Source organism: Malania oleifera, chromosome 9 (assembly GCF_029873635.1).
Source record: "Malania oleifera isolate guangnan ecotype guangnan chromosome 9, ASM2987363v1, whole genome shotgun sequence".
NCBI lineage: Eukaryota > Viridiplantae > Streptophyta > Magnoliopsida > Santalales > Ximeniaceae > Malania > Malania oleifera.
This window is the reverse complement of record NC_080425.1, coordinates 21,185,659-21,211,043: the sequence shown is the minus strand read 5'-3', so window position 1 is coordinate 21,211,043 and position 25,385 is coordinate 21,185,659.

Sequence of the window (25,385 nt, the reverse complement as noted above, 5' to 3'; positions counted from 1 at the left end):
ATCACACCATCTACATGCAAACGATAGAAAGACCTAAAGGAACTTTGAAATGTGGCACCATTGATGTGCAAAGGATAGAAGGACTTGGAGGTGTTAGAATTGGTGCAATCCTAAGAGGGAGGGGGGTGAATTGGGTGTTTTAAAAATTTACTCAAATATTTAACCAATTATTAATTTATTTTATGCTCATGTTTTAAGTATGTAGAAGCACTCTCAAAATGTATAATACTAAATTTGCGGAAATAAAAGAGCATTGGGAAAGAGAGAGCAAAATCGGGATTTTACAAGGTTCGGCTATACTAGCCTATGTCCTTGCCTCAAGAAAACCATTTAAGGATTTCATTATCCACTCCTTTAATAGGTGGAGTCACTTGTCTCCTTAACTCAGCAAAGACGCCTTTATAATCCATCCTTTACATAGGTATAAATGCCTTTACAGTCCCTCCTTTACTTAGGCAAAGATGCCTTTACAATCCCTCCTTACTTACCAGTAGGGGTGAGCAAACGGTTGGTTCGGCCAAATTTGGTTAATTAACCGAATTAATCAAAATTTTAGGTTAATGAGAACTGTTAACCGAATCGATAGAATAGAGAGGCCTCACCGAACCAAACCTGATCGAATTACTTTTTCGGGTAATTTGGTTAACCAAAATTAACCAAATTAATTTGAAATTAATTAATAAAAACATAATATAATTGTAGATTTTTTTACCAAATACAAATTAACATATTAACAAATTAATATATACTAATTAACATATTAACAAAATAACATATTAACAAATTAGCATATACTAATTAACATATTAACAAATTAACATATACTAATTTATATTTTAATTTTAATTAATTATTAAATCGGTTATTTTGGTTAACCAAATTAACATTCCTCATAACCGAACCAATTAACCGATTAATCGAACTTTGTAAAACCATAACCGAACCTATTGATCTTGTGTTCTTAACTGAACCAAACCGACCAATTTTGGTCGGTTAATTTGGGGTTCCCCGAATTATGCTCACCCCTACTTACCAAGAGGAGATGTCTCTTCAAGCAATATACCCTTGCTTGACATGATTCACACCCGAACCGTCTTTGTAGAATGAAGAATCAAAATGGAGTACAATGAATGCTCCTCAATAGAGCTGATGAGTACACTTGAAATACAAATCTAATACACTCCCAAATGAATATAAATGAAGCTCAAAGGAGAATCTAGAAGGTGAGCACTTGAAAGATAACCAAGGAGTTTGCAAAGTGCTTGAAAAGATTTTACAAATAAGGCTAAAAAACTTTGGATGTGTGTAATAGATGTATATCCCTTTCCTTCTCTTGCTAAAATAAGTTAGAAGCCTTGTATTTATAGGCAAGATGGTCTACTAGCCATTTTATAACCGTTGGACTTTGAAAATAAATGATTATTTTGAAAACTAGCCATTTTATGGCTATTATAGTGCTTATCCTGCGATTTTCGGTCATCCGGATTGATGATCTGGTCACACGGATTTCTGGGCAATTTCACCTACGAACACCTTTTAGTATTTGGGACATATATTTTTCTAGAGAGCCAAAAATAGGGTGATCTTGGTATCAAAAGAAATCTAAGAACAAATCCCACAACTTTTGTGTTGAACATTTTTGAAGATGAGAAGTGATTGATTGAGAAAATTGCTCATCAATTTGGTAGTAGAAAATAGAAGAGGATTTGGAAAATTTTGTTTTAGGGTTTTTTCATTCCCAAAATGATTTTAACACTTTGAAATAATGTTTACACATTTATAAAATGATTTTCAATGAAAGGATCCAACTAAGGTCACCTATGACCTTCTTCACATAATCAATGATAGTGTACTTACATAGGTCTTATTTACAAAATACATGAAATAAATTCTTCAAGCTTCGACTTCATGAGTTCTATAAGTATCTTCATAGTCTTCAAGCTTGGTCTTAATATGCTCCATGTTTACAGCCAAATATCATCATCTTGTACGCTTCATGACTTTCCAATTTGCATATGTTATTGTGCTTAATACCTTAATCCCCAATAAACATACTCAGTAGCACAATTAGATGCCTTGGATTGTTATTATCAAAATGGGATGAAACCTAGAAAAGCCAATAGGAAGAACTCTAGAATGTGGCAATTCACCCTTCACCTATAAATGAGGAGGTTAGCATTCCCATATGGAGATAAATCCAAGAGAACAAAGCAATAAGTCTTGTGTGTGTGTGTGTGTGTGTGTATGTGTCTATTATATAATCGGTCGAATAAGAGAGCAAGGAAAAAGAATATGGTGGGTTTTAGGAATAAGAAGCTAAAAATTGTCACCTTGAAATGTTTAAAAAAATAATTGCTGGGGCTTGAAATTTATTCAAATTATTATCTCAATAAGAAGCTGAAAATTTTTACTACTTAATCCCTATTTCATTATTTAACAAAATAATTACAGGGGTTTGAAATTAATTCAAATTATTATCTCAATAAATTCAATTGTACCCAATTAATTATCAAGTGCATGTAATATTAATCAACATACAAACATGCAAAAGCTGATAATGAAATGCAAGTGGAAATAAAAAAGTTAAGGGAAGAGAGAAGGCAGACATGATTGTACGAGGTTCAGCTAACTTGGCCTACGTCCTCGCCTTAAGCAACCCACTCAAGGATTCCACTAAATCCCTACTCCTTTAACCGGGACAGAGCTTACCTTACAATCTGCTCCTTGCAAGAGGCACAACTTCCTCTTACTCCACTGCTTACAAGAGGCACTATTTCCTCCTCACTTGGTTCACAACCCGAACTGTGATTACAAATGGAATTTCAATTTTGAAAAAACTTAATATTGCTTCTAACTAAACTAGTGAGTACAATAGAAATCCTAACACATATTCATATGATAGAACTTGAAGCTTAGTATGTATGCAACGATGCTTTCCTTATATGAATGATATGCTTCACAAATCAATCCTTTAAACCGATATCTCCCAAAAATGATTTTATAAATAAATACTTTGGAGAAATGTATGGTTTTATTTCAGAATACTTTATGAAAGATTAGAAAATAAGATCCTTTCAAAAATAATCTTTAATAATGCGCAGATCTATATTCTTGCTATCAATAATCTGTAAAGTTAAATCTTTGAATAAATATACGACTTTGAATATTGCAAAGATTTAAACACTATGTTTCAAAAATAATATCCCTCAAGACTATGTATTTAAAGGCTCTTAAGATTTGTAATCAAATACTTCTTACACTAATCAAATAGCAAATCTTTGAATGAAGATATATTTAACTCTTTCTTCAAGATTTTAGTTTTAAATAAAAAACTTTTCTCAAGTAGTGATCTTTCACAAAATGTATATATAAATGATAACTCAAGATCAATTTATCAAAATGAATATTCAAGAATAAGTTTGTGAGATGAAAAAAATCTTTGAGAATAAGCAAACAATTAGTTTGATCACCAAACCTCAATATCCAAGTTGTTTGCAGAATATTTGCTGGAACTCCTTTTTGAAAATCAACGTAGCCCAAGCTTAGATATGTAGTAAATGCTTTGAAATAGCAGAAAAGAGCTAAACAATGAGTTCAATGATTTTTAGAGTTGTGTATACATTCAAAGCTCCTAATCATATCCAAAAGTGAGGCACTAGGGTTTAGAGGTTGTTTATATAAGTAATCTCGGCCTTAGGGTAAGTCCTGACCGTTGGATCAATTTGATCAAGTGAATAACTCACGTGTTTTCTCGCTAAAGTTCAAAATTTTAAAGTTCCTGTAGGTTTAGATGACTAAGCATTCAGGTTCAGACGTTTGATGTTCCATAAAGCACTGAAAAATATAGTTTGGACACAGGGTCAGATGACTGAACTGTGGGTTCAGTCTTCTGAAGTCCTAACTCAGACGACTGAACCGAAGGTTCAAATTTCTGAAGGTCTTCTACCTGTTCTATGTTTCAACAATTAAATCTTCAGATGATTGAACTAATTCTTCAGTCTTCTGAGAAAATTCTTCATACATCTGAAGTAAAACGTCACTCATTTGAGGTTGTATCTTTAGACTTCTGAGGGTACTCCTCATTCGTCTGGGCAGACCAACTTCATAATTTTTAGTTTAGTTTTCAAAATAATTTGAGCTCTCTTGCTTTAATCTCTTATAAAACATTTTTCGGGGTTCAAAATAAGTTCTCTAAATCCATGTTTAACCCTAGAAGGTTTTCATGAGATGCATGTGTAGGGTATATTTTGAACTTCTAGCTATATCATATAAAATATGCACATACATCAATTCTAAACACCCATTCCCATGACGATCTTGAACTTGAAGTTTGCATCTTCATTCTTCTACTCTTTTAGTTCCATGGATTGTGCCAAGTTATGTATGCTTTAATTCTTGTGGCTTCCATGACTTCATCACCTTCTGTGCATGCTAAGTAATGTTTCTGCTCACATTCTCAATGCACAGATCAAATACCAAGTGATTTGTCATTATCAAAACATGATTGGACTCATAGAGTTAACACCCATCACATCAAATTACAATGGAACCCAAGATCCAACCAAGCATGTACATAAATTTAGGATGATCATGACTGAAATGAGGAATAGCTTCCCAAGGGGGGGTGAATTGGATTTTTCTAAATTTTAATGATTTTTAAGCCTTTAATTTTAATTACCCAGAAAACAAAATGTATAAACAATAACCACACTTAAAAATACTGAAATTTAAATTCACAAGTCAATTAATGAAATCAAGATAATTCAATCACTCAACCAAGAATATTAGAGTTTTTGTTGATTTCCCTATAAACTCTTAGTGTGCACTTTACTTGATCAAGATTTCCGCAGATTAACCAACGTACTCCCTTTTTGGGTTTCCGCAAACGATTAATCAAAACGTACTTTCTAAATATCAAGTACTTTGTTTCTTTCTCACTTAAGAACCTGCAACCTGCACTTTTAAATCGTACAACAATAGTAAGTGAAGCAGAGAGAAAGACACAAGATTTTACGAGGTTCGGCTTCAACACAGCCTACGTCCTCGCCTTTGGCAAAACACCAAAGGATTCCACTATATCAGTTCCGTTACCTGGTGGAACAACACCTATTTACAACCACTGCTTCTATTAAGCTAGAGCCTACCTCTCCAAACAACAATCCCTTGTTTGGTCCAACGATTCAACAGCTTTGAATCGTCTAAGAGTGATAATAAAGAAATTTTGTGTACAAAAGAAAACTCTCACAACAGAGTAAATTAGTACAATGATCAGCACACTTATACTCCAAGGTAATTCAAATATAAGAAATTTGAAGCTCAATACTTAGTATAAATTACCAAATAATTTTTCAAAGAAAATGAAAGATTCTGATTTTTGAACGCTTTGCTCCAAAGTATAAATCAATAGTAGATCAGAAATTTAAGCTCAAGAGAGTTTTAGATCCTTTGAGAATTTTGAATACTTGAAGATCGGTTGATCTAAAAACCTTTGAAAAGTTGCTTGATCTAAAAACCTTTGAAGATTGCTGGATTTGAAAACTTTTGAAGATTGCTAGATTTGAAAACTTTCGAAGATTGCTTAATTTCAAAAACCTTTGAATATTGCATCAATGTTAAAACTTTTGAAGATTAGAACTATTTATAGATGTTTTAGAAGCCATCAATTACTCCCAAAGATTCCTAAAAATCATTTCCAGGTATTTTGAAATAAATATTTCCAAAAAACGTGGTTTAAAAAATCTTCCCGTTGAGAGATTTAATGCCAACGTTCAAGTGGTAGTCGCCTAACACGACTTGGTAGTCGCCTGTCATAGAGCAGACTCTCAACACAGAATGCTGGCAGTTGCCTGCCAGAACCAAGGCAGTAGCCTGGCTTGTTCACTCAGGTGCCTGGAAGGTTAGACAGTCGCCTGTCTAGCTACTGACTTTTTGAAAAACCATTTTCTTAGTGTGGCAGTCGCCTGGCCCTTCATTACTTCAAAAAGTTTTCTTTTCTTAAACCCTTTCTTTTTATTGATTTTAAAAAATATTCTTTAGAGTATATATATAAAAACATATTTTTGAATTTCTATGAGCTTCAAACCACTTTATACTTGAGATTAACTTTGAAGTACTTACATTTAGAATATTCTTGAAAAAATATAATTCTTTTAATCTTCAATCTTGTTTTTCCATCATCTTTGTGGTTTCAATCTTTCCTTTGAGCTTTTCACATTATAACTTTGTTCTTCATGATCTTTATAATCCATAAGCTTTACTTTGTGTTCGTCAAGGATTCTTTGTAATCCATAAACTTCCTTATGCACTTGAGCTTTGTTATTTTCCTGAAAAACTTTTACTTGAAACATATTAAACATATCATTTGATTTATTATCATCAAAATAAGAATTGTAAGTCTTATTAGGCCAACAATGACACTACATATTGTTAGCTTTACTGTAATCCCAAGAGGGGGGGGGGGGGGTGGGTGAATTGGTATTTTAAAATTTCTTCCCTAGGTCAAATAACCAGCAGTAGTATTACACAACCCTAGGGTCAATGTAGTGTAGATATAAAATAAATCAATATATATGATGAAATTAAATTACACAAGTAAGCTAATTAAGCATGCAAGGTAAAGCAGGTAAAGAGAGATAACACCAGATATGTTATCAAGGTTCGGCAAACTGCCTACGTCCCCGTTTTGGCTCATAAGCACAAGGATTACACTAAGGCTCACTTAACAGGTGGAGTGGCACAAAAATACAACTAGGTCAATTAGCACAGGGTCGAACTTAACCTTTATAACTAATCCTTCCAGTTTGGATTAACGCCCCCTCAGACCATGCTTGGAATACAACCAATTTTCAATACATGATGCGTACAAATATTATGCTTCTCAATCAAGAACATTTGCACAAGTAATAATCAAAGCACACCAATAATGTAAGAACAATAAGCTCAATGGTGTATATGTGCAATCAATACTCATAGTAATGACTATCTCAATTCAAGCACAAGAGTGTGTCAACAAGCTAATCTTTGAAACTATGTAAATATGAAAATCACAATCATAGTTTAGGTTTTCAAAGATTTGTACCAAGAATAATCAGAATATCTCAAAAATATTTTCTTAATATCAAAGCACAAAGAGATATTCAAAAATAGGCTTGTAAAAATATTTTTGCACACATAAAAATACAAGCTCAATGAGTATTGCAATAATAATGCAAAGACTCACTTAGCTATAAGATTTTTCCCACACACAGATTTATAAAATAAAATCGAGGAAAAAACCTAGCTAAACCCTCAATCTGAAAATCAAATATGCATTAGACAAATGAGGGTTTTTAGCACACTAGAACAATGAATAAATACTCACAAGGCTTGATTTTTCAAAAGAGTGATAGTATATGAGTGTATAGGGTTTTTATGAAGAAATAGGGTTTAGGAAATTTCAAAGGATTTTTTGCTTAATCAATATGCTAATTAGTTGCTAATCCAAGCAAATGAACCCCTATATATATAGACTTGCCCAATTTTATTCCTGTTAGGGATACATAGGGTATTATTAAATTTATTTTAAATATGTTTAGGAAAATTAACCCTGTTTAACTCAAAATAACCACGGTAAAAAATAGGAGAACCTGAGAGTTTTGGGCGCCTGACCCTTGGTTCAATCGTCCGGATAGACACAATAGAAAAAGTGACTTTTAACCGTTTGGGTGCCTGAATCAGGGTTCGGTTTGTTGACTTAGGCGATTTTCCATTGTGTCCGAGGTTTGGTCACCCAGTCTCAAGTTTGGTCTACCAAACTTGAACATTCGGTCACCTGGGTGTATTTTTAACATGTAGTTTGGGCTACTGAGTTGGTGGAAAAAATAAGGACTTGAGTTCGGTCAGCCGTGGACACTCAGTTCATTGTAAGTTTGTTCGTCTGAAGTTAGGTTAACTTTTTGACCATGCAGTGATTTGGTTGACCAAGGTGTTTTGAACACCACAATTCGGTCACTTGAAGCCTTACTATTTTAACCCTTTGAGTCATGTTTTAATTCAATCAGTTCCCCTAATAGCATATGTAATTTTGGGGACTAACTTAAGTGTAAGTACAGGGACCTAGGGTCCTTCTAAGGTCTCTGAGCTTATTAGATCTTACATGGATGATATGCATTTAATTATTACAGACCTTTCCTATTTTACTATTACTGACCCGAAATGAAGATAATATGAATTACAACAAATGAATCTTCTGGGTCTTTATTCTTCAAGTCTTCACATGCCATCCAATGATCTTGCTAGTATGAACCTGCACACAAACTTGATAGACATTAAATACCTAATTATTTGTCATAATCAAAACACGGTATGACCTATAAGGTCAACACATATGAAATTCGATTATATGTAGACCTTTTGTTGCTACAATAAATCATACTACATTAAATTAGTCTTAGAGCCTTTATGCACTATTTCAATTAGTTGTGTGAGCTATTTAAGGCTCACCTCTTAAGAAAACCAAAAAAAAAAGAAAGGGAAAATTGCAATCAATAATGTTAGCCTGGTAGTATGTCTAGAGGGGGGGGGGGTGAATAGACTTTCTTATGTGATGTGCTCACTTTCTACAACCACATAAATCTTACCAAGAGCAAGTGTATAAAATTGCCATGTAAAAAGAAATGCAGAAAATATAAATGAGATATGAGAGAAGAAAAGCTTAACACAAAGATATTTACATGGTTCAGCACCCCGCCTACGTCCACGCCTTGAGACCAACTCAAGGATTTCCAAAATCCACTATAATCCTCCTTTGGGTGGAGAAGCCAATACACATCAGCTCACAAAGAGCTTTAATAAGGTGCTCACTTAGAGACACCCAAAAACAGCTCACAAAGAGCCCTTGTTTACAAAAGGTAAATGAAAATTAAATGTAAGCTTGAATACTCCCTTGAGCTAGTTAAACCAATAAAATCCTTACTCAAAATCCTCTGTCAATAGAGTAAATGCAAGACTAAGAGTAGCAAGAAGAGGGCAAGTGAGTTCGTGAGCCAACCCTAGAGATGACAACACCAATGAATGATCTTCTTACAATATAATTTCTCTAGGTGGGAAGTAAATGCTATTTACTCCTATTTATACATTAAATGGGTGAGTGCAACGCTGGAGAGCCGTTGGGCATTTATGAATGTAAGACAAAATTCCAAAATAGCTGTTTGTAGCATTTAATGTTCGCTGCTGCCCAACGTTCATCGACGAAGCCTTGTGTTCATCGACGAGCTCTTCAGTAACTTCATCGATGAAGCCCTGTGTTCATCGACGAGTTGCTGGTTCTAAATTCAGGTACCTCTTGGTATATTTTTGTCGACGAGAACCTGTGTTCATCGACGAGTCCTTCATGTAATTTGTCGACGACCTCCTGTGTTCGTCAACGAGTTGTGGCTTTGAATTCAGATGCCCCTCGGTATCTTTTTGTCAACGAGAACCCTGTATTCGTCGATGAAGTTTGTGCTACGCTCGTCGACGAAGCCCTGTGTTTGTTGACAAGATCCTTTTTCTTAAAATTTTTGTCCTTTAAGTTTCTAAAAAGGTTCTTGTCTATTTAGTGGTTTCTTTATACACTTTTAAATGACTTTACTAGTATTTTGTTGTGTGTGTGTGATACACCCCTTTCTTGCTCTTAGTATTGAGTTTCACTCTATGTACAAGATATTTACAAGATGATATCTCTCTTATTTTACACACTCATTTTTCAGATGACTTTGTACATTTTTGTATTGTTCATAAATGCTTGGAGAGAGTTGTGCTTCTGGTCATGACATGAGTTGCTTTGACTGTTTGTTGATTTAGATGCCATTCTGTATACCTGAAACATATCTTAGAGAAACGTTAGTGACCTTAAGAGCAGCTAATGGGTTGATAACATCAAAACATAGTAGGAATGAAAGACCTTTAACTATTTGGTCTAACATTCTCCCCCTTTTTGATGATGGCAATCCATTAGTGTCTTATAAAAAAATAAATGTACCCCCTTACTAAATAGAATGGTTTAGAGTTTAAATAAAATTCTCCCCTTTAATGTTTGCATTTTATGAAAGAGTATTTTATTTAAATTTTGGTAGCATGTCATTTATAAATGTGATAGTTTCCATTTAATCCAGCATAAACCATGACAGTCCAGTATATCAATCAATCAAGTACGTAGATAGAGCATTTACACTCAAAAGGATGCAATGATTGTTCCATTACTAATTATATGCCGTGCTTACAATGAGTGATTAAGGCTAATAGTATCAACTAGAATTTTTTTCTAATTACATCTGCATGCATATGAAAATCTAATAGTATCAACTAGAATTGTTTTCTAATTACATCCGCATACGTCTGAAAAGCTGAATCTAAAACTACTTCTCCCCCTTTGCCATAATCAAAATTAGGGGGTTAGTGAGACAGCATGCTACTCGTGAGGGCGACCCAGTCGATCAAACAGGGCAGCAAAAGATGCGTCGAGAGTGTCGAAACGTGCGCGATTAGCGCTTTCTAGCCGAGCAAGAGATGCATCAATAGAGTCAAATCGATGGCGGTGTCGAAGCTCGGACTGCGTCATAGTATACTGAAGCTCGTCCAGGTGTGTCAGTATGTGACCGTAGACAGGGTCCTCAAGCTCGCCTTCTCCGGCTTCGGCTTCGACTTCCAGGGCAGCCTCAACCTCATCGACGGGAATAGGGCCCTGCTCGTGGGCTTTGACCCACATGTTAGTGGCTTCATCCTTTTCGAAGTGCATACGATGAAGAGTCGCCTCAGTGTAAATATCTTCGGGCATAGGACGAATACAAGGAAGGTCGGCGCGAATAAGGTCGAAGTGATCGAAGAAGGTTGTGAGGAGACGACCATATGGGAGACAGCTGCGTTGCCGCTTGAGGTCTTCTTCCATGTTCTGAATGATGATGGAGGGGAGATATATACCCCAACCAACCCATTGACAATACATGCAAAAAATGTCGTCGAGGGTAACCCAAACTCGGCCACCAGTTCGAGGACATAAGTTATATGTGATGATGTGATGGAGGACCCGAAATTCCACAGTGAGGTCCTTGGATTTTGGGCGAGCGAGTGCGAAGATACGAGGGTTACCGGTAATGAGCTTGAGTGCGGTGTGGGAGTCGAACTAGTCAAAGCGGATCGGCCAGGAGGACTTGGGGATGCCACGAAGAGGATAAGAATTGCAACCCAGTACCGCGGAGAATGTAGCATCGGAAAGCTGAATGAAGGTGCCTCGAACGGTAGAGTAAGCGGTAATGCTGCGATAGGAAGGGACAAAATTCGCGTAGAATTCGCGAACAAGATCTTCATAAACTAGTTCATCGAGATTGAAAAGAGCATCCCATCCGAGGGCTTGAATCTTGGTGAGAAGAGCAGGGAAATGAAGCTGTAAAAATTCAGAGGGTACTACTTTGCCATATACGACATGTCGCTTGACAATGTCAGTTTGGTAGCGGTGGGCGGCTTCAGAGGAGACGAAGCGGGGGTTAGGGTTAGCCGAAGCAGGGGTAGGGGGACCGGAGGCAGGGCGAGAGGATCCCTCGCCGGCTTCAGTTTGAATGTGCCTGCGTTTGGGACGAGGAGCTACGGAGGGATGGGGAGAAAGGCATGGTCGATAGGGAAGAGCTGGGGGCTTGAGGGAGGAGACAATCGAGGGAGGAGCAGCTGGTAGCGTGGGGGAGGAGACAAGCTAAGGGTGAAGATGGGGAAGGGAGGTGGTGGCGTAGGGTGGGTGAAGAAACAACATAGAGTCAAGAGAGGGAGAGGTGCGGGAAGAGGGCTAGGCTTTGTGTTGTTTTATCTTGAAGAAATAAGTACCCTGACAAATTTCGTCGATGAGAACCCTGTGTTTGTCGACGAAATATCAAATTTTTTGGCGACGAACGCCCTGTATTCGTCGATGAAGTATGAGGGTTTCTCGATAACGAAGACCCTGTGTTCGTCGACGAGAGCCTGAAGAAAAGAAATAAACATTAAAGTGGAAGAGTAGGGAAAGTAAGAGTGGGGGTAGGATCCTATAGTATGTTTGAGGGAGTGCACATTCCTAGGGTGTGCTGAATTTTGTGAAATCTTTCTTCATTGAGAGGCTTAGTGAGAATGTCGGCAAGCTGGTTTTCGATGGGAACATAAACCAACTCAACGTCTCCTTTTTGGACATGGTCTCGAATGAAGTGGTGCCTAATTTCAATGTGCTTGGTTCTAGAGTGGAGACACGGATTTTTTGAAATGTTGATGGTACTAGTATTGTCACAATGAATTGGAGTACTTTTAACTAAGATTTGAAAATCCTCAAGTTGTTGTTTCATGTATAATGCTTGAGCACAGCAACCGCCGGCTGCTATGTACTCAGCCTCGGTGGTGGAGAGAGCTACAAAGGTTTGTTTCTTGCAAAACCAAGAAACAAGGGAGTGTCCAAGGAAGTGACATGTTCCATTAGTGCTTTTTCTATCAGTTTTACAACCACCGTAGTCAGCATCAGAGTAGCATGTGAGGTTAAAGGGGGCATTTTTAGGAAAGAAGAGTCCTAAGTCAGGAGTGCCTGCTAAGTATGTGAAGATTCGTTTAACCACATGAAGATGAGATTCTTTAGGACAAGATTGAAATCTAGCACAAAGACAAACGCTGAACATTATTTCAGGCCTGCTGGAGGTGAGATATAGCTACCTATCATGCCACGGTAGAGTTTTTGGTCAATGTTTTTCCCTTTTTCATCAACATCAAGCTTAGTTGTGATACTTATAGGAGTTGCCTTAGATTTTCCCATTTCAAGGTTAAATTTCTTTAACATTTCCCTAACGTATTTGGCCTGATTTATGAAGATTCTGTGCTTCATTTGCTTGATTTGTAATCCTAGGAAAAAGGTTAGCTCACCCATCATGCTCATCTCAAATGTTTCTTGCATAGTTTGAGCAAAGTCTTGACATAAGGTCTCATTTGTGGCCCCGAAGATAATATCATCTACATAGATTTGTATAACTAGCATATCATTCTCTTTATGTTTTAAGAAAAGAGTGGTATCGAATTTTCCTCTTGTGAACCCATTTTCAAGAAGAAATTTGCTTAAGCATTCATACCAAGCTCTTGGTGCTTGCTTAAGTCCGTAAAAAGCTTTTGAGAGTTTATATACGTGATTGGGATGAGTGTGGCTCTCAAAGCCAGGAGGTTGTTTGAAAAAAACTTCTTCATTTATGTATCCATTTAAAAAGGTGCTTTTAACACCCATTTGAAACAATTTGAAGTTTTTGTAACAAGCAAAGGCAAGGAGCATTCTGATAGCCTCTAGTCTAGCTACAGGAGCATAAGTTTCATCGTAGTCAATACCCTCTTGTTGGTTGTATCCTTGGGCTACAAGTCTAGCTTTATTTCTGACAATGTTTCCATCTGCATCTTTCTTATTCCTAAATACCCATTTAGTGCCAATTATTGTGGTATTTTTGGGTTTAGGAACTAAGTGCCATACTTTGCTTCTTTCGAATTGATCTAATTCTTCTTGCATGACATTTATCCAATCTGCATCATTTTCAGCTTCTTCAAAGTTTTTAGGTTCTAGGTGAGATATAAAGGCAATATGATTACATCCACTACTAAGGTGAGATCGGGTGTTGACTCCTTGAGAGGGACTTCCTATGATGAGATCAGTTGGATGATTTTTTACAAACTTCCATGCTTTGGGTAATTCATGATCTTCTTTCTCTTCTGGTTGGTTAGGTTCTTGAGGAGAAGATCCTAGATGATCTACATTTGTATCTTGATAGTTTTTGTCTTGATCATTATTTATCTTGAGTTGTTCTAATTCTCTTTCAATTCTAATGGTAGTGACTTGGTTTTCTTCATTTATCTTAACGGGGGTTTTGGATGTGTAAGGATTTGTTTCATCAAAAACGACATGGCTTGATTCTTGAATAGTTTGAATCCTCTTGTTGAATACCCTATATGCTTTACTATTCATGGCGTATCCTATGAAGATCCCCTCATCGGACTTTTAATCAAATTTATCTAAATGATCTCTATCGTTTAATATGAAGAACTTGCATCCAAAAACCTTAAAATGTGATATGTTAGGTTTTCTACCCTTCTATATTTCATATGGGGTTTTTCCTATTTTGGATCTAATAGTGACTCGGTTACTAACATAGCATGCTGTGCTAACGGCTTCTGCCTAGAAGTATTTTGGCAAATTATGTTTGTTGAGCATTGTTCTAGCCATTTCTTGGAGTGTTCGATTTTTTCTTTCAACTACTCCGTTTTGTTGTGGGGTTTTTGGTGCAGAGAAGTTATGTGAATATCCATTTTCATTGCAAAAGTCCTCAAGTTCTTTATTTCTAAACTCTCTTCCTTTATCGCTTCTAATATGTACAATTGACATCCCCTTCTCATTTTGGATTTTTCCACAAAAATGAATAAATGCATTACTTGTATCACTTTTATTGGCAAGAAAAATTACCCATGCAAATCTAGAAAAGTCATCAACGATAACAAATGCATACAGTTTTCCACTAATGCTAACTATGTCATTAGGTCCAAATAGATCAAGATGGATTAACTCTAGGGGTCTTGATGTAGAGATTACTTTCTTAGTTTTGAAGGAGGTCTTAACTTGTTTTCCATATTGACATGCATCACATATTTTGTCTTTCACATAGTTGTCTTTTGGTAGATCGTTTACTAGATCCTTGGATGAAAGATTATAAAGAAGATTCATGCTTGCATGACCTAGTCTCCTATGCCATAGCCAACAATTTTCATTTGTGACAGCTAAGCATTTAATGTTACAACTTGTGATTTCTTCAAATTCAATTGTATATATGTTGGACTCATGTTTTCCTATGAGAATTGTGTTTCCATTTAAATCATTTATTAAGAACTTTGTGGATTGGAAAATAATATTCAACCCTTTATCACATAGTTGACTAACACTTGGCAGATTATGTTTGAGAGTGTCAACTAGAGCAACATTTTCAATTGCTAGGGAAGAATTACCTATTTTACCTTTACCAATGATTCTTCCTTTGGCGTTATCTCCAAATATGACTAGCCCTTCCTTTTTGTATGAGAGGGAGAGGAATTTGCTTGCGTCTCCCATCATGTGTCTTGAGCAACCACTGTCTAGAAACCATTTGTTCTTTACGGAGTTGCTCTTTAAGCACACCTCACTTAGTTCGTCCGCCATGAGGCACAAATGAGCGACTTCTTCTTTGACTTATTCGTCGGTTGAGGTTCCATCTGGTTCATCCCATTCAGTTGCGTTCATTGCTTTGAATCTCTTATTGTCTCCTTGTTGATTGTTGTTTTTGTTTTTGAAGAGAGGGCAATCGGCCATGCAGTGCCCGATTTTTTTGCAATTGAAGCATTTGATGCTCGATTCTCCTTTCTCCTTTGGTTTGCCATTTCTTTTGTTCATTAGAAAGTTTCCGAATCTTCAAGTTAGTAAGGCAACTTCGTCGTCATCATCATTCTCCTCTTCTTCTAAGATCTCTTTCTGCTTTCAAGCTCTCAGAGCAATTCCGGTAGCTTTCTTGGGTGCTTCAACTTCAGCAGCAAAATTTTTCTTCTTGATTTCGTAGGTCATGAGAGATCCAATTAGTTCGTCAAGTGTGACCTTTGAGAGGTCCTTGGCTTCTTCAATTGTTGTGGACTTTGCGTGCCAAGATGTCGGTAGTGAATGAAGAACCTTCTACACATTATCTTCCATAGAGTACTCTCTACCGAGAGCTTTTAGTCCATTAGTGATGTGTGTGAATCGTGTGAACATAGCTGTGATTGTTTCACTTTCTTCCATTTTGAACATTTCATATTCTTTTACAGGCATATCAATTTTAGATCTCTTTACCTGAGTAGTTCCCTCATATGTTACCTGAAGTTTTTCCCACATTTCCTTGGCTGTGTTGCAACCACATATCCAGTTGTATTCTTCATCACTTACAGCGCAATATAGGAAATTCTTGGTTTTAAAGTTGAGCTGTGCCAGCCTTGTATCTGCCTCGGGAAGTTTCCCAATGGGTATGTCATCGCCGTCTTCATTTTTGAAGGTGTAGTCTCCTTCAGTGATGAAATTCCACATATGGTAGTCATAGGCTTGGATGAAGATGGACATTCAATCCTTCCATGCTGGGTAGTTAATCCCACAAAACTTGGGAGGGCGGTCCACGGATTGACCTTGGGCAAACATATCTGCCATGTTGATCTTTTCGCCTGGATGTTACTTCGAATTTCAGTGACTGGCGCTCTGATACCACTTGTTAGCCTGGTAGTGTGTCTAGAGGGGGGGGGGGTTAATAGACTTTCTTCCGTGATGTGCTCACTTTCTACAACCACAGAAATCTTACCAAGAGCAAGTGTATAAAATTTCCATGTAAAAAGAAATGTAGAAAATATAAATGAGATATGAGAGAAGAAAAGCTTAACACAAAGATATTTACGTGGTTCGGCATCCTGCCTATGTCCACGCCTTGAGACCAACTCAAGGATTTCCAAAATCCACTATAATCTTCCTTTGGGCGGAGAAGCCAATACACAATAGCTCACAAAGAGCTTCAATAAGGTGCTCACTTAGAGACACCCAAAAATAGCTCACAAAGAGCCCTTGTTTACAAAAGGTAAATGAAAATTAAATGTAAGCTTGAATACTCCCTTGAGCTAGTTAAACCAATAAAATCCTTACTCAAAATCCTCTGTCAATAGAGTAAATGTAAGACTAAGAGTAGCAAGAAGAGGGCAAGTGAGTTTGTGAGCAAACCCTAGAGATGACAACACCAATAAATGATCTTCTTACAATATAATTTCTCTAGGTGGGAAGTAAATGCTATTTACTCCTATTTATACATTAAATGGGCGAGTGCAACGTTGGAGAGCCATTGGGCATTTATGAATGTAAGACAAAATTCCAAAATAGCCGTTTGCAGCATTTAATGTTCGCTGCTGCCTGACGTTTGTCAACAAAGCCCTATGTTCGTCGACGAGCTCTTCAGTAACTTCGTTTACGAAGCCTTGTGTTCGTTAACGAGTTGCTGGTTCTGAATTCAGGTACCTCTCGGTATATTTTCGTCGACGAGAACCTGTGTTCATCGACGAGTCCTTCTTGTAATTCGTCGACGACGCCCTGTGTTCGTCGACGAGTTGTGGCTCTGAATTCAGATGCCCCTCGGTATCTTTTCGTCGACGAGAACCCTGTGTTCGTCAACGAAGTTTGTGCTACACTCGTCGACGAAGCCCTGTGTTCGTCGACGAGATCCTTTTTCTTAAAATTTTTGTCCTTTAAGTTTCTAAGAAGGTTCTTGTCTGTTTGGGGGTTTCTTTATACACTTTTAAATGACTTTACTAGTATTTTGTTGTGTGTGTGTGATACGCCCCTTTCTTGCTCTTAGTATTGAGTTTCACTCTATGTACAAGATATTTACAATATGATATCTCTCTTATTTTACACACTCATTTTTCAGATGACTTTGTACATTTTTGCATTGTTCATGAATGCTTTGAGAGAGTTGTGCTTCTAGTCATGACATGAGTTGTTTTGACTGTTTGTTGGTTCAGATGCCATTCTGTATACCTGAAACATATCTTAGAGAAATGTTAGTGACCTTAAGAGCAGCTAATGGGTTGATAACATCAAAACATAGTAGGAATGAAAGACCTTTAACTATTTGGTCTAACAAATATTATTGCAATAAGATAGGTCTTGAATAAACCTTTAAGATATTACACACTAGATTCAACCTAGAGGCTAGCCTTTTAGGTCACAATTTTAGTTTGGATGCAAAACCTGCATCATTCTTATTGGGGCTAGGAATTCAAGAATTAAAAATTTTCCTCTCAAATTCACTTCTAAGAGACACTAATAAGAGGTATTTAACTATCATAAGAGGTATGTTAGGGCGATAGTAGACCCAAAAAGAAGTTTTTAATGTAGAGATTTGAAAAATGAAGGAAATGATGGAGGCGAAAATAGGAGTCTATGAAGAAGTACAATAACTACACCCCCCTCTTATAGAGCCTTTGTTGGAATTGGTGTATTTCCAAGGGGGGGAAGGGGGTGAACTGAGTATTTAAAAAATTTCTTCCTAGGTATAACTAATCCAACAACAATATACCACAACCTAGGGTTTGTCTAGAACATATACCAAATCAATATATAAACAGTATAATCAGAGTAATGAAAAATATCATACATGTGTGAAAAATAAATTGTAGATAAATAAAACTGACACCAGATATGATATCGAGGTTCGATCAATAATGCCTACTTTCCCACCTTTAGCCACAACTTAAGAATTTTACTAGTTGCTCACTTCACGGGTGGAGTGACACCGTTTACAACACCTTAACAAGATGGTGCACCTAGTTCTCTTAACTAGGTCTGAACTAGTTCGGGACTATTCACAGGGCTAGTCTCCCTCTTCCGACCATACGTTGGGAATACAACAGATAATCAGATAAAATAATTTGTTCAACAAAATATGCTTCTAATATAAACAGATGTGTACAATACTACAACTCAAAATATACTCATGTATGATATGAAAATAAAGCTCAATGTGAGAATGTATTTTTCACTAAAAAATTATTTCTCAATGAAGACCGAGTGTGAAAAACAATTTTCTTACTAACAAGAGTAAAAGACCTTCCAAGTAAAGATATTAAAATAAGAATATGCTCAAGGTACTCTTTTCAATATGTCAAGAGTTTTTCGAAAAACTATTTTTCCAAATAAAGCTTAGGGGAACTAGGATTCTTGCCCAAAAAAATAATTTTGCAATGAAGAATATATGAGTCTTTGAAGTCTTGCAATATATGTGCAAGATTCTCAAGAAATAAACAAGTTTTCTCCAAATATATATATATCAATGAATTTATATGAAGAAAACTTTGATTTACACTAAAAAAATAAGATTTGAAAGAATAAACAAGATATGAGAGTAAACAATATGATATGTAAAAGCAAATGCCCAATATATGTAAATCACTCTCTTTAAAAATTGATTTTTCAAAGTAATAATAAGAGAGGATGAAAAAATAGGCTTAGGAAGATGAAAACAGGATATAACAATTTGAGAGAATTTTCTAACTAATCATCTTGCTAATTATGACTTATGAAGGGGTATTTATAGAGTTGGGTGAAAATATGAGCGTTGGGGAAATGATGGGTATTTTTGAAAAAGTTTAATTATGTTTAATGAAAATTAACCTAGTTTAATTGTGGTAAAAATTTGTCAATCCAAGAGTTTCGGTCGACCATATTTGAGGTTGGGTTAACCAGATTACTAAATTCGGTCAACTAGGGCATTTTTGAACTGAGGTTTTGGTCGACCATATTTGAGGCAATTTTGAGCCCTCTGAAGTTCTGTCGACCAGGCCAAGTTCGGTTGACCAAATTCATAGGTTTGGTTGACTAGGTCATATTACAACTTAAGGTTCAGTCGACCAGAGCGTTGGGAATTCCCCACGTGCTAGTTCACTCGAGTAGACAGTTGTAGTTTTTTTTACAATTGGTTGACCAAATTGCCAACATTTGACCTTAGGGAGGTTCGGTTGACCAAAAGTCTATGTGTGTTGAGGTGCGGTAGAACGAACACAATAAACTTGTGCATTCAAGTCCAGATTTCCATTTAAAGTCACCCTTCTCACATAATTCCCTTTTCTAAGTTATGCGGGACTTTTCATGTGATAATTTGGGATCTAAAGTCAGTCTATGGTCTTTGAGTTTTTTTATTAGTCCCAAAAATCTAGTGTCGGTCGATTGAAGGGTGATCCCTAAGGTCCTGCGGTTCCCTATGATTAGTATATGGTCATCACTAAGCTTTTATCCATATTATGCATGCCATGCAATTATTACAGACCAGATTAAAAATTAAATGCAATACAATGAAATTTAAATGTCTTCTTCTTGATCTTTCGCTTATCTCTTCATGGAGTACTCCAGGTATATGTGCATTAAGATCCGTCTTGGTCTCCATTTCCCTTAAACCTTATGTGTATGCTAAAATATGAACCTGTTCACAAACTAAGTACATACATAGGACACTAGTGGTTTTCATCATCGATATAGAGATTGGACTCAAAAAGTCAACAGCCTTCCTCCTAAATATAAATCCATATTCTAGATTGTAGAGACCCAAAAAATAGGAATAATAAGAAAATACAAGAAAAGAAGGAATTTGTTTTGGGGGGAGCAGAAAACCGTTGACGATTTTGTTATTACTGCGACACAATTAAGGGTAAAATGGTGAAAATGTTTGGTTAAAAGCCAAACTGTCGACGGTTTTGTTTGGCAGTGGCATATATGTAGAGTTCTACAAGCCATTTCATATAAACAAAATCAAATCTCTCTCTTTCTCTCTCTTAGGGTTGTGGCTCTCACTCCTCTCCTTGATTTCTTACCTGGTTTCAGCTCGAATCAGCTGATAAACGTGATTTTGGGATCCCAGCGGCAATTCTCTGCAGTTTAACAGGAGTAATTTTTTGAATCGGTCATTTTAGGTACCACTCCAAAATCAGGGCAAGGAGGTTATTTTTAAAATTTTACCTTGTTATTGGGATTATTATGGCCTAAGTATGTTGAATGACTATTATTCTAGGGTTAAGTTGATCGAATTAGGGTTTATGGATACATGTTTTGTGCAGGCGCTGCAAGCATAGTATTGAATTCCCTGCAAACATAATTCTAGGAAATAGGTAAGGGGATAGATTATGTTAGGTATTTTTAGAAAGTTTACCATTTAAAAATACAGTATTCGATTCAGAAATTATGTTTATAAATTATTTGGGAATGCAAATTTATGGGAACCATGTTTATGAATTAATGTAAGTTTTTGAGAAATTTGATGTTTGAATTGAGAAAACTCTGGAAACAAATTTATTGTTATTTTTCAGAAAAATATAATCTTCCCGGACAGTCAGCATATTATAGAATAGCACTCACTTGTGTGACATGAGTATAAATACTTTATTGCAGATATTAACATGTCAGATTATTATATGGTTACAAGAAACAAGCATGTTTTTATAACAAATTTTTAGAAAATCTATAAACAGTACATAACTTATGATATTTTTAGTATATTGTGATAATTCAGCTAGCGCATATACCATGATAATTCAGTCTGCCCAGATGCCGTGATAATTCATCCGACCTAGATGCCGTGATAATTCAGTTAGCCTATATGTCGTGATATTTTAGCCGGCTCAGATGCCATAATTATTTATATTTATAACAGTTTATTCAGAAACACTATTATGACATATTTTACGCAGAAACATGAAACAATTATATTACAGTTATTTACGAAATGTACTTATATGTTAGAAGAACTCGGATGGCTTAGTTTAGTTTTAGAGCACAATACCGTAACTATTAGTTCAGATTAGTGCCACCACATGTCTCAGATAGAGTGTCGGTGTATGGAGAGTCGATTGAGCTCAGTGTAGTAGTGTGCCCCCCTAGTAGATCGGACTAGGCTGGGAAGGTTAATCGTACTTACAAACGAGTCAGTTTTGGCTTAGCATAGTAGGCCAACCATTGCTAGGTCCCGCCTATGGGCTGCACAACCCAATCATGTGGGGGTAATACATGTTATCAGCTAGTTATCCATCTAGGGGAGAATTTCAGTATTATATAAATATAGAAGATGATATATTTGCATACAGAATTTTAGTATTATGTAGATATAGCAGATGATTTATATGCATATAGAATTTCAGTATTATACAGATATAGCAAACGATTTATATGCATACAGAAATTTAAGTATTATACAGATATAACATACAATTTATATGTATACAAAATTTCAGTATTATATAGATATAGCAGATGATTTATATGCATACAAAAATTTTAGTATTATACAGATACAGTAGATGATTTATACGAATACAGAAATTTATTATGACACAGTATGTTTATTTTGAAATATAATTTCTTCGGACTTATACAGAACAACTTTTTCCCTGACTTATCAGTACAGTAAATTATGTTACAGCTAATTATGTATAGTATATGTTTATAACACAATAGAACTCATGTGCCACACACTGATGCTAATCTATCCAACTTACTGAGAGGTGTCTTACCATAGAATTCAAACATTTCAGGAAACCCAGAAAGACGGGCATAGCGAGCTCAAAGATAAAGGAGAATTAGTAGATAGGGCCGCCATAGCGGAGAGAAGTAGGCAGAGAGGTGTCGAGGTGTAGAGTCAGAGGAAGAGGCACATATGGGGTGAAGAAAGAAAGAAAATATGAGAAAGGTTTGAGGCAAGAAATCTACAAGGAGGTGACAATTTTGAAGGTGTAGGATTTTTGAAAAATTGGTAGATAGGGCTACCGTAGCAGAGCAAGCAGGAAGAGGGGTGTCGAAGTGCAGAGTTAGAGGAAGAGGCCCACACCTCTTGGATTTCAGGCGGGTACTAGCCTGGGCCCATGGAGAAAAGGTAGATACAGCAGGGGATAGAGACAGGAGATGGAAAGCCGTGGGTTTTAGGGCGAGCAGACTTATCCTATTTTCCTTAGATGTAGAAGGAGGCACATGGGAGAGTGCCTAGCGGGGAGGAATATCTGCTACCAATGTGGTAAATCAGGTTACTTAGAACGAGAATGTTGTGCGTAGCCGAGCAATGCTCCTACCTTTAGAAAATTATGGGAAAACAATTAAGCACCCCAAGGTGGACAGTAGAGGAATACTGCGCAGGCGCGGGTCTATGCACTAACACTAGGAGATGCTGAGGTGGCTGGCGATGTGGTGATCGGTATTATTACTATGCTTTCAATTAAAGCTATTGTTTTATTTGATTTAAGGGCCACACACTCTTTTGTATCTATGGGGTATATCAAGTTATGTGGGGTAGAAACTTAGTTGCTAGATACTGAATTATCAGTAGCCGCAATGCCAAGATCAGTAGTGAGGTGTTGAAGGGTACTTAAAGGGTATCCAGTGGATATTGAAGTGAGAGTGCTACCAACTGGCCTTGTAGTGTTAGACATGCATGGATTCAATATGATATTGGGAATGGACTGGTTAGCTGCCAACTATGCTAGCTTCGACTGTCATCAGAAAGAGGTGGTATTCAAACCTCTTGGAGAGCAAGAGTTCAAATTTGTGGGGTCGCACGTGCGTTCCTCACCACAACTAGTGTCAACTATTCAAGCAAGGAGGCTACTCCTGGACATATGTCAGAGGTACATAACTTGTGTGAAGGAAATGCAGAGAAAGAATTAAAACTTACCGATATTCTAGTGGTGAAAGAATTTTCAGATGTCTTTCCAGAGGAGCTACTTGGATTACCTCCTGACTGTGAGATTGAATTTGCCATTGATTTGTTTCCAAGGAAGACACTGATTTCTAAAGCTCCCTACAAAATGGCTGTAGCAGAATTGAAAGAACTAAAAGATCAGTTGCAGGAATTATTAGATATGAGATTTATCAGACCTAGTGTATCGCCCTGGGGAGGATGTGCATTGATTGCAAAGAAATAAATAAAGTGAAAGTTAAGATCAAGTATCCTCTTCCCCATATTGATGACTTGTTTTATCAGCTCCAAGAAACACGAGTCTATTCTAAGATTGATCTTCGCTCTGGGTACTATCAAGTGAGGGTCAAAGCAGAGGATGTTTCCAAGACAACATTCTGAACTCGATATGTCGACTATGAATTTTTGGTTATGCCATTCGGACTAATGAATGCTCCTGCTGCATTTATGGACTTGATAAACAGAGTTTTCCATTAGTACTTAGACCAGTTTGTAGTGGTTTTCATTAATGATATATTAGTCTAATTGCGGAGTCCCGAGGAATATGAGACACATTTAAGGCAGATACTTCAGATACTTAGAGAAAGGGGACTGTATGCCAAATTCAAGAAGTTTGAATTCTGGTTAGAGAAAGTCACATTCCTTGGGCATGCGGTATCCGGGAATGGTATCTCTGTAGATCCAAGCAAGATGGAAGCAGTGGTGAATTGGGCGAAACCGAGAAATGTTCAGGAGCTCAGAAGTTTCTTGGGACTGGCAGGATATTATCACCAGTTCGTAGAAGGATTTTCTAGGCTATCGGGGCCTTTGAAACGGCTAACAAGGAAGAATGCTAAGTTTGAATGGAATGACGATTGTGAGAACAGCTTTCAAGAATTAAAGCAACGGCTCATCACTGTACTAGTTTTGACTATTCCATCAGAAGATGGTGGATTGGAAATCTGTAGTGATGCGTCTCATAAGGGGCTCAAATGTGTGCTAATGCAACAGGAGAAAGTTGTAGCCTATGCTTCTTGTGAACATAAAGAATATGAGAAGAATTACCCTACGCATGATTTAGAGTTGGCTGTGGTGGTGTATGCATTAAAGATTTTGGGAGATTATCTGTATGGTGGAAGGTGTGGAATATTTACAGATCACAAGAGTTTGAAATATTTCTTCATGCAAAAGGAGCTGAATATGAGGCAGAGGAGGTGGCTGGAATTGATTAAAAATTACTATTGTACCATTAGTTACTACCCAGGGAAGGCTAACGTGGTAGCTCATGCGTTAAGCCGTAACTCAGGGTGCGCATCCGTATCAGCAATAGTAACTACATCTTAGATCATAATGGATTTAGAAAGACTTGGTGTAGAGCTAGTAGAGGGTAGTCATTAGGCATTAATTGCTCATCTGGTACTTCAGCCGACTTTACTGGAGAAAATTAGGATTGCGCAGATGTAAGACGCAGAATTAGTAAAGATCAGAGATAGAGTGAAGAGCGAATAAGGAGCTAATTTTAATATTTCAGATGACAAAGCTCTTAGGTTTTGTAGTAGGCTATGCGCACCTGATGACGTCAAAATTAAAAAGACTATTTTGGAAGAGGTGCACTGTTCCCTATATATAATACATTCAGGAAGTACAAAAATGTACACGGATTTACAGATATCCTTCTGGTGGAGCAATATGAAGAGAGAAATTGTTGAATATGTAGAGTAGTGTTTGATATGTCAGCAGGGGTGAAGGCTGAGCTTTAAAGACCGGCGGGACCATTGCAACCACTTCACATCCTTGAATGAAAGTGGGAGCATATTTCTATGGACTTCGTATTAGGGTTACCGCTGGCACTTCATAGGCAGGATGCTATCTAGGTAGTTGTTGATAGATTGACGATGACTACCCATTTTCTTCCAATCAGAGTTAACTACTTCATGGGTAGATTGGAAAAACTATATATACAGGAGATAGTCAGATTGTATGGAGTGCCTGGTTCTATCTTTTTTGACCGGGATCCACGTTTCACGTCTCAGTTTTGGAAAAGCTTACAGAGAGCTTTGGGATCCCAATTGGCTTTTAGCACAATCTTTCATCCTCAAACCGATGGACAGATAGAGAGGACTATACAAATACTAGAGGATATGTTGTGTG